Source organism: Lactuca serriola, chromosome 4 (genome assembly GCF_051521515.1).
Source record: "Lactuca serriola cultivar US96UC23 chromosome 4, Lser_US96UC23_V15, whole genome shotgun sequence".
Taxonomy (NCBI): domain Eukaryota; kingdom Viridiplantae; phylum Streptophyta; class Magnoliopsida; order Asterales; family Asteraceae; genus Lactuca; species Lactuca serriola.
The window spans coordinates 189747521-189758591 of NC_136411.1; positions in this window are offsets into that span (position 1 = coordinate 189747521).

An 11071-nucleotide genomic window follows, 5' to 3' on the forward strand; every position below is an offset into this window, starting at 1 on the left:
ATCTAAACAATCTTTAAGGATTTACATCCTAACAATCAGTATCAGAGGAGGCAACGATGTACTTTATACGCTTCTCTTATGTTTATTGAGTGATTAGGATTTCCGTTAATCAAGGATCCTGTTTAGCCATCTTTGTTGTGCTTTTGACGGCATGCAGTGATCTTGGTATTACCCTATAATCTGTCTTAGTTTACACATCTGATTCTTAACAGGTTTTATAGATCTTATCATCATGCATCGACGATTCTAACTTCAACTCAATCAACCTGTCCAACGCCATTGGTTCAACCACAAGGATTCCTATCCTATTTCCCAATAAATATGAAGCTTGGGCTCTTCACTTTGAAGATTATGTTCTTGGTCTGGAGGACAATGGTTAACTTATCTAGGAAGCCATTACTCTAAGTGATTTTGTTCATAATAGAACAAGAAGGATAATTAAAACTCAAAAGGAATACAACCAGCTGCTCCTTGATGTGAAGGATCATCCTTAGGACGAGAAAGAGAAGTTAATCAGAAACGTTAAAGAAATGAGGATCAATAGATTCGCTTTACAGGCTGATACTTTTCGTCTAGACAATTCATGTGATATTGCTAAAGCTATTTGGGATTGGTTCAAGGAACTTTACTCCACTGATGCAGATCTTGAGCACTCTACTCAAACTCTATAGCTTTCAGAATTTGGTGCCTTCGCACAAAATCCTGGAGAAACTTTGGCTCTAACATTCAATCTTTACAATCATCTTTTGAGTAAGATGATGAAACATGGTATTAGAAGAGAAGTAAACGAACAGAAGGTTACATTCATGAACGGGCTTAGATCTGAATGGATGGTGGTGGTTTCTATTGTCAAGGCGCATGAGTAGTTTAAAAGTTATTCCTTAGACAACGTTGTTGGAATCTTGAAGGAACATGAGAGTGAGGTGAATAAAGAAGAGAAAGTTTTTTTTGGAATGGGATCTCTGGCCCTTGTTGTGAAAGGCATGTCCGTTGTAGAAGATGGATCTAAGTCTGATCAATCTGAGTACGAACTTATGAATGAGGAGTTTGCTTTGATGGTTTCAAACCCCAAGAGGTTCGCAAGGAAAAAGTTCACCTCAAACAAAAACCGAAACTGGCAAGGCAGCTACAGCTCTGAGAAGGTGAAAGAAGAGAATAGAAGCTCTTCTCAAAAAGATGAAGACAAAAATGAGAAGAAGATCATGGGGACTCTGGCTATGACTGCAACTAGTGTCATGGAAAAAATCATTTGGCAAAGGATTGTATGTTGAGAAGGTTAAACGAGAAGAAGGAAGGAGAAGATGATGAGGCTTACCACATGTGAAAGTTAGAGGAAATCAAGAAAAAGAAAAATGGTGATAACTTTATGCCTGCTTTGATTGTGTAGGAAAATGTATCAAAAAACGAGTTTGAAGGTGTCGAGATCTGGTCAACTGACGATGAAGATGACGAGGTTCGCAGGCACACACATGGCAGGGCGTTCGTTGCGAAAGAATAGAGTTCGTAGTTTGGAGGAAGATATTTGATGTTGACGAATGAAAGGTCATAGATGCAGGAAACTGCCACTGAGAGTGAAAGAGGAGACGACAACTGTTTTGCAACAAGACCAGTTCCTGAACAAATCATGTGAACAGTTGATTAACAAGGTAAATCTAATTCTTAAAACTCTCAATATACCTGTATCCAGATACGAGACTAAATTAAATGACCTAAAATTCACATTTTCAAGCATTAGTGATAGTTTAAAAAGAAATCGTTTAACAAACTCTAACCTAACTGATCAAATTAGCAGGGTTTTGTCGAAAAGTGACGAGAGGTGAATGTGGATAGAGAAGATCGAGTTGGATTTGTCTAAGTCTAGGGATCAATTAATTTACTTGCAACGAGACAATTTGATGCTTTTAAAACAACATAAGATTTTTTATTTAATTGCTAAAAGGCTTTATTTTAATATTACTAAGTAGCATCTTGATCGTGAGATTGGGAAGAAAATTCACAAGATGATTTTACCATTTCTTGAATTAAAGTAAGACGAAATTGATGCCGATTGTTATAAATGCAAATCCATCGTCTCTTCTTCTGAAACCTATGATGCTTAAAGAGTTGGACTGGGGAAAATTGAATCATACATTAAATCCAAAGACCATAAAGATATGTTGAAACAGATTTTGGACGAAAAAGACAAAAAGAAAATCAAATCTGATACTATATAGAAATTTTATTCATAGAGAAGAGTTCGTTGTTAAAGATCGGAACAGGGGGATCTTGGAATGCTAGAGATCTTGGATTCCCATTGCCGATGATTGGAGGGGTGTTCTTTTTAGAGGTATCCTGAGTTTTCCTCTTATCGAGACGTCTGTTTGGAGGTGGTGGAAGATTCTTTGAGGAAACGGGAGGAATATAGGAAAAAGATAAAGTTGTTTGTGTAGACATGGTTTTCAAGAATTATGAAATCCACGACCACACGGTGGGCACCAAATTGTTTTGGTCAAACATAAACCAAATGAAGATCAATCAAATTTTATGAGAGGCTGTAGTGTTGTGGTTGAAGTGATTAACAAATTTAGAACAATGTTGCACAAGTGGATTACAAGGAAAGCCCTTGATCCTTGATAGGATCTCTGATATAAAACCATGGGAGGTTATAATAATCACTTGGCTTGTTTGATTTTATTGATTTAGACGACAATTATAGAAAAATGATGAAGATACAAATACGAGTGTTTCTGTAGCTTCCGGTGTGTAAGGTGTATGAAAATCATGCATGTTGTGTGTCATTTACAAGTGTATTTATAGTCTTGGTTAAGTAACTAAAAGTCTGATATTTCCAGGATCTTGTTGAACTGATATTTGCAACATGCTTTGACTTAGTATTCCTGGGTTTTAAACATGGTTGGAATGTTTCATCGTTGATAATGATTCTTATGTTGGCCATTTCGATACATGTGTGAAATAAACAAGAAATATACCTGTTAAATTTGGTAGGAAATAATAATGGCGATGTTCAAGATCCTATTGTATGTCCGGGATCCTAAGAATCCTTTATGATCCGAGATCATGGATAGGTTTAAGGACCCTTAGATATCTTTGAAATCCAAGATCCTGGATAGGACTGAGGATCTTCGCCCTATATATATATATATATATATATATATATATATATATATATATATATATATATATATATATATATATATATTGGGTATTATATGTTGCGTCATTGAGCCTTTTTGTATTGTCTATTATGTAAACGGTTTGGGTCTGTCCATTCCGTATTTAATTGTAGTGTTAGAGTATTTATGGTGCATGCATGCATCATATTTTTGTTAACTTTTATATTATACTATAACCCTAATCATGCCTCTATAGTAGCAATTCTTTGTCGAGTTCTTCTGGGGCGTGACGCATAATCATTCAACATTATTCAAATTATCATTGTATACTGGTTTTACTTGTTTTCAATCTAAACGATCTTTATGGATTTACATCCTAACAATTGGTATCAGAGGAGGAGACTGTGTAATTTATACGCTTCTCTTCTATTTATTGATTGATTAGAATTTCCATTAATCTAGGATCTTGTTTAGTCATCTTTGTTGTGCTTTTGATGGCATACAGTGATCTTGGTATTACCCTATAATCTGTCTTAGTTTACACATCTGATTGTTAACAGGTTTTATAGATCTTATCATCATGCAACGACGATTCCAACTTCAACTCAATCAACCTGTCCAACGCCATTGGTTCAACCACATGGATTCCTATCCTATTTCCCAATGAATATGAAGCTTGGGCTCTTCACTTTGAAGATTATGTTCTTGGTCTGGAGGACAATGGTTATCTTATCTAGGTAGCCATTACCTGGGGTGCTTTTGTTCATACTGGAACAAGAAGGATAATTAAAACTCAGAAAGAATACAACTAGCTGCTCCTTGATGTGAAGGATGATCCTCAGGACGAGAAAGATAAGTTAATCAGCAACGTTAAAGCAATGAGGATCATTAGTTTCGATTTGCAGGCTAATACACTTCGTCTAGTCAATTCATGTGATACTGCTAAAGCTATCTGGGATAGGCTCGATGAACTTTACTCCACTGATGTAGATCTTGAGCACTCTACTCAAACTCTATTGCTTTCAGAATTTGGTGCCTTCACACAAAATCCTGGAGAAAGTTTGGCTCTAACGTTCAATCGCTACAATCATCTTTTGAGTAAGATGATGAAACATGGTATTGGAATGGGATCTTTGGCCCTTGTTGTGAAAGGCAAGTCTGTTGTAGAAGATGGATCTGAGTCTGATCAATCTGAATATGAACTTACGATTGAGGAGTTTGATTTGATGTTTTCAAACCCCAAGAGGTTCGCAAGGAAAAAGTTCCTCTCAAATAATAACCAAAACTGGCAGAGCAGTTATAGCTCTAAGAAGGTGAAAGAAGAGAGTAAAAGCACTTCTCAAAAAGATGAAGACAAAAATGAGAAGAAGATCATGGGGGACTCTAGCTATGACTACAACTATTGTCATGGCCAAAATCATTTGGCAAAGGATTGTATGCTGAGAAGGTTAAACAAGAAGAAGGAAGGAGAAGATGATGAGGCTTACCACATGCGAAAGTTAGAGGAAATCAAGAAGAAGAAAAATGGTGATAACTTTACGCCTGCTTTGATTGTGCAGGAAAATGTATGAGAAAATAAGTTTGGAGGAGTCAAGATCTGGTCAACCGACGATGAAGATGAAAAGGTTCGCGGGCACACACATGGCAGGGCGTTCGTTGCGAAAGAATAGAGTTCATAGTTTGGAGGAAGATGTTTGATGGTGACGATTGAAATGTCACAGATGCAGGAAAGTGCCACTGAGAGTGAAAGAGGAGACGGCAATTGTTTTGCGACAAGACCAATTCCTGAACAAATCAACGAGTGCGAACAGTTGATTAACAAGGTAAATCTAATTCTTGAAACTCTCAATATACCTGTATCTAGATACGAGACTATATTAAATGACCTAAAATTCACATTGTCAAGAATTAGTGATCGTTTAAAAAGAAATCGTTTGACAAACTCTAACCTAACTGATCAAATTAGCAGGGTTTGTTGAAAAGCGATGAGAGGTGAATGTGCATAGAGAAGATCGAGTTGGATTTGTCTAAGTCTAGGGATCAATTAATTTACATGCAACGAGACAATTTGATGCTTTTAAAAAAACATAATGTTTTTTGTTTAATTGCAAAAAGGCTTTATTTTAATATTACTCAGTTGCATCTTGATTGTGAGATTGGTAAGAAAATTCACAAGATGATTTTACCATTTCTTGAATTAAAGGAAGACGAAATTGACGCCGATTGTTATAAATGCGAATCCATCGTCTCTTCTGCTGAAACCTATGTTGCTTACAGGGTTGGACTGGAGAAAATTGAATCATACATTATGTCCAAAGACCATAAAGATATGTTGAAACAAATTTTGGATGAAAAAGAGAAAAAAAAAAACAAATCAAATCTGATACTATACAGAAATTCGACTCATTGAGTGTCAAATTGAGTTTAGAGTACAAAATAAATGTTGATAGCACATCTAAATTTGATGAGGACAGTGATATGAACGAAATCTCTATAAAGGATGAGGTAGATTGCTTAGAGTTTGTTAAAACTGAAACTAAACCTGCGAAACCTTTGATTTCTGAAATTTCAGTTGACTTTGCTTGCATTTCTCAAAATAAACTAGAAATTTTAAAAGAAAAAGCAACAATTTTCCTAAAGTGCAGACTCTACCTAATCAAGTCTTTCAAACTAATGGAGTGAACAAAAATCGAACTGTTGAATTAACGTCCATCGTCAACAAAGACAACAAAAATGGTCGCGATGAGTACTTTTGGTCGGCTCCAATAGACAATGCAGATGAAAAGGGTCTATCAGAAATGACCTCCTGGAAGGTGAAAGGAAGGTATGTGGCATAAACACTAAACAATTGTTCAAGTTTTGAAAAAGGAAATCCAAGTGGAACTAAGGATGTTCAAAGTGAACCTAAGTCAACGATGAACGAATCTCATGGAATAAAAGTGAAACCTAAGGCGAACATTCACATATCCTCATAGCAACTTGCAGATCAAAAACGGCAAAGAAATTGAAGATATCAAAGAGATCTCAATGAAAGAAAGCAATTTTGGCAATCCCAAAATCCCAACTATGTTCGCAATAAAAGGTCTTATAATCAAGATTCCAAAGCTCATTCTCATGCGAACCCCAGTCAATGTTCGCACTATCACTCTTGTACTCCACAACAATCCAAAAGGAACTTTGTTCAAAAACCTTCTTTTTCAAAGAACCCTATGGAGAAACCAAAACCACATCATCCTATACCCACAAAAGTCTCATTCAAGGATGAAAAAGGAAAACGAAAGTTAGTTTCGGATTTTGATGTTCCAATCAAGAAACAACAACTAACTCATGGAAAGCTGAAAAATGATTCATGAAGAGTCAAACCCAAAATAAACAAAAAAAATCTTCTCCAAAAGAAAAGAACGTAAAAGATAAAATAAAAGTTTTCACCATAACAAAGAAAGATGAAACCACATTAATAAAACGTACTTATATGGTTGATCTTGCAATTTCTTTTCCTTTTTCTATAAAAGGCTGACAAGGACCCAAGAAACTTTGGGTTCCTAAATCCGCTTGATTTTCATAGGTAATTCATGATGAGGAATTTGACTCAGAATGGTACATCGACAGTGGTTGCCCGCATCACATGACCGGAAGGAAGGAGGAATTGCGAGAATTTCATGCTCTCAAAGATGGTGGAAATGTGAAATACGGAAACACATCGTTTGGAAGGATTAAAGGTTATGGGATGATAACGAATGGAGACTTTTCGATTTGTAAAGTGGCATATGTAGAAGGCTTGCAATACAACCTCATAAGTGGTTCACAGTTGGTTAGTGGGACGAGCTTAAAAGTATCCTTTAATGACGAAGGATCTGGGATTATAGAAAAGAAGACGAAAGCAGTTCTCTTAAAGTCACCGAGAAAAGGCAAAATGTATCATTTGAATCTGAATCCGGTATGAGGGAAGCCTGCCATTTGCTTGCTTACAAAAGCTCATTCAGACGAAAGTTGGCTATGGCATAGAAAACTCTCGCACCTTAACTTCAAAGGCATCAACATGCTTGCTCTTGGTGATCACATGTGAGGGATTCCTGTCTTAAAATTTGACAAGGGTCATTTATGTGCAGCTTGTGAAATGGGGAAGCAGAGTAGAAGAAGTCACCCTAAATTAGTAAACACAAAAGTCATCGAACCTCTGGAACTTCTACATATAGACCTTTGTGGACCTTCTACAATTGAAAGTGTTGGTGGTAGTAAGTATATTCTTGTAATAGTTGATGATTTTTCACGTTTTACTTGGGTGTACTTTCTTAAACAGAAATCCGAAGCCACATCAAAACTCAAGGACTTCATAAAGAAAATTGAGATTAAACTGTGAAAGCTGGTTCGCAATGTTCGCCGTGACAATGGGCTGGAATTCAAAAACCAAGTGTTTGAAGAATTTCTTACTAAAAAGGGAATCTCACACAAATTTTTTGCTCCCTACACTCCACAACAGAACAGTGTAGTTGAAAAACGAAACCGCTCCTTGTGCGAAGCTGCAAGGACCATGCTATCATTCGCATGTCTACCTCTCTACTTCTGGGCGGATGCCATCGCAACTGCATGCTTTACCCAAAACAGATCCATCCTAAATACGTTATTTTCAATTACTCCTTATGAAATCATAAATAATCACAAACCTAACGTTAAGTTTTTCCATGTATTTGGTTCCATGTGTTTCATCTTCAATTCCAAGGAACAACGAAACAAATTCGATGCGAAAGCTGACGAGGGTATATTTTTTGGCTATTCATTGACCTCTAAGGCATATAGGGTTGTTAACAAACAATCCAAAAAGATGGAAGGAACCTACTATTTCATGTTTGGCGATAATTACTTAAAGAGGATCCAGTCGAATGAGAATCAGTCAACGGAAATCTTTCCTAATCCAAGTCCAGCCACGATTCCTTTAGCCAATTTGTATGAGGAATTCATGTTACTTTTTAACGAGCCAGAGAAGGCCATTTCATCCGAATCAAAATCAGTTGACAACAAAGAGAATGAATTGAAGAAATTAATAGATGATGTTGCGAAGGAGTTACAACAGCAACCACCGAGTGCGAACATCCCGCAAACCACGAATACTACATTCAAGGGGGAGAATTCTGACTCCAATGCAAGTCCACAAGGGAGCAATCTACCCCACAATAAACGAACATTTCATCACAGGGGGAGGATTCCACTTTGTCTTTCTCTTCTGAACTACCCTATGATAAAGATGTATCACCTCCCACAATGACGTACGAACCTCCATTCACAGAAGATACTTCAAATCCTGAAGAAGAGGACCTCTTGTCATTGAAGGGGGAGAATAAAGATGCGAATGAAGATTTGGACGTTCAATCAGAATTCGAAGAAGTTAATGTTGAACTGCATCGCTCTTATGATCCAAACTATCCTCCACTTACCAAATGGACCAGAGATTACGCAAGAATTCAAGTAATTGGCGAATCTTCAGCAGGGGTCTTTACGAGACCTCAACTAAAAGTGAAACAAACTACACTATTCTCCAAAGTGGAATTTTGTATGTTTAATTCGTTTGTTTCCAAGATTGAACCAAAAACCATCAACATAGCTCTTGATCATTCTAACTGGGTGCAAGCGATGCAGGACGAGCTTAACGAGTTCGAAAGAAATAAGGCTTGGAGGTTAATTCCTACTCCTCCAGATGCATCGGTTGTTGGTTTGAAATGGGTATTTCGCAACAAGTTGGATAAAGAAGGGAATATTATTAGGAACAAGGTGAGACTCGTGGTTAAGGGGTATTTCCTGGAAGAAGGTATCAACTACGAAGAAACCTTCGCACCCGTTGCAAGGTTTGACTCAGTTTGCATTTTCCTGGCATACGCACCACACAAGAACTTCGATGTGTTTCAGATGGATGTTAAATGCGCATTCTTGAATGGAGAATTAGAAGAAACTGTATACGTGGAACAACCTCCTGGGTTCATAAATGAGAAGTATCCCAATCACTGCTACATCTTGTACAAGGCAGTTTACGGTCTAAAGCAAGCTCCAAGAGCCTGGTATGAAACTCTCACTCCTTTCCTTAAAATGTACGAATTTAAACATGGTTTGGTTGACCTAACCTTCTTTCTCAAGAAAGAGGGTGACCACCTGATGATTGTCCAAATTTATGTTGATGACATAATTTTTGGTTTTACGAATCCCAATCTAACAACTGAATTCCGAAGGTTGACGGAAACTAGATTTGAGATGTGGTACATGGGTCCAATTAAATTTTTTCTTGGATTGAACATAAGATAGGGAACGGACGGAGTTTTCATTAATCAGGAAGCATATACGAAGAATTTGCTCACTAAGTTTGGCATGGTGGGGGACTCTAAAACGAAGGTTCCAATGGCATTCGGAACGAAACTAACACCATCTCTAGAAAGACCAGCTGCTGAGATGACCCTTTATCATCAGATGATAGGATCATTAATGTATCTAACAGCTAGTAGATCAGACATTATGTTTTCCGTTTGTTATTGTGCTAGGTTCCAAGCAGATCCTTGCAAACCTCACATGGTGGCTGTCAAGAACATCTTCAGGTACTTGAAACGAACCTCATAACTTGGCATTTAGTATCCAACAAACGTAGGCTTCTTCGTACAAGCATTTTCAGATGCTGACCTTGGGGATGTGGATTAGATAGAAAGAGTACAACTGGAGGATGCCAGTTTCTTGATGGAAAACTTGTCAGTTGGCAATCCAAAAAGCAAACATGTGTAAATCTATCAAGAGCTGAGGCTGAATACATAGTCGCTACCTCATGTACATCTCAGGTTATTTGGATTCAAATCCAGCTTCGTGATTATGGCTTAAGCATGAAACGAATCCCACTATATTGTGACTCTGAAAGTGCCATTCGCATTTATCACAGCCCAGTGCAACACTCAATAATGAAACACATAGCGCTGAGGTATCACTTCATTAAGGATCATGTGGAATATAGCAACATTGAAATACACATCGTCAGATCCTCTGTTCAGCTAGTTGACATATTCACAGAAGCCTTTCCTGAAACCACCTTCAATAGAATTCTTCAAGGCCTAGGAATGATGGAAGCTGAATTTGTTTCTAAACCACTTTCATACTCATAAAGTTATCACTGCGAATCGGTGTGAGTGTTCGCAGTAATTCGTAGTCAACTGTTCATTCATAGTCTACTTTATCGATGCGAATCGATGCGAACGTTCGTAGTAGTTCGTAGTCAATTGTTCATTCGTGGTTTGGATTTTCCAATATCCTTTTGTACTGTATGTTTATTATTGCTTATCTTTATTTCGTTTTCCAATCTTTTCTGTTTTTAATTCTTTTTCAGAAAATCTCAAAATACAAAATCATTTTATTTGTGTTTATTTTTATGTCTTTTATTTTCACAAATCTCAAAAACACCAAAAATATCTTTAAGAAGATCATGGAGGCATACATTCGTATCAAATCTTAATTTCTGTAATAAGGCAGGTATAAATCCCTTTATTTATGTATTAGCTAAGTGTCCCTAGAAGCATGATGTTGCATGTTGTCCGAAGCCTCAGTAGACTCGATGTGAGGCCTTAACGAACCAATTCTACCAATCGCTTCTTCCCAATCAGGCTGTTAGATTTACATTAGTCATGAGCTACCTTACACTTCTTGCCTTGAGTTAAGAGTTATCTGTTTGGTCACTTTCGCATAGCAGAGGTACATTCACTTCTCTAGAACCACCTTCACACTTCTCCATTGTCTTCGCTCTCATGAATGTAACCCTTGAGACTCTCAGCAATACCACTAAGATTTTATGCTACATAATATCTATGTTAATGATCTTAGCTTCGTCTACCACGAACTGAGTAAAACCCAAAATCCAAAACACTTAATTGAATTGACGGTGAAAAATTAAATGTTCAAGATTTTCACCATGGAATTAACAAAAGCCACCTTCGTCG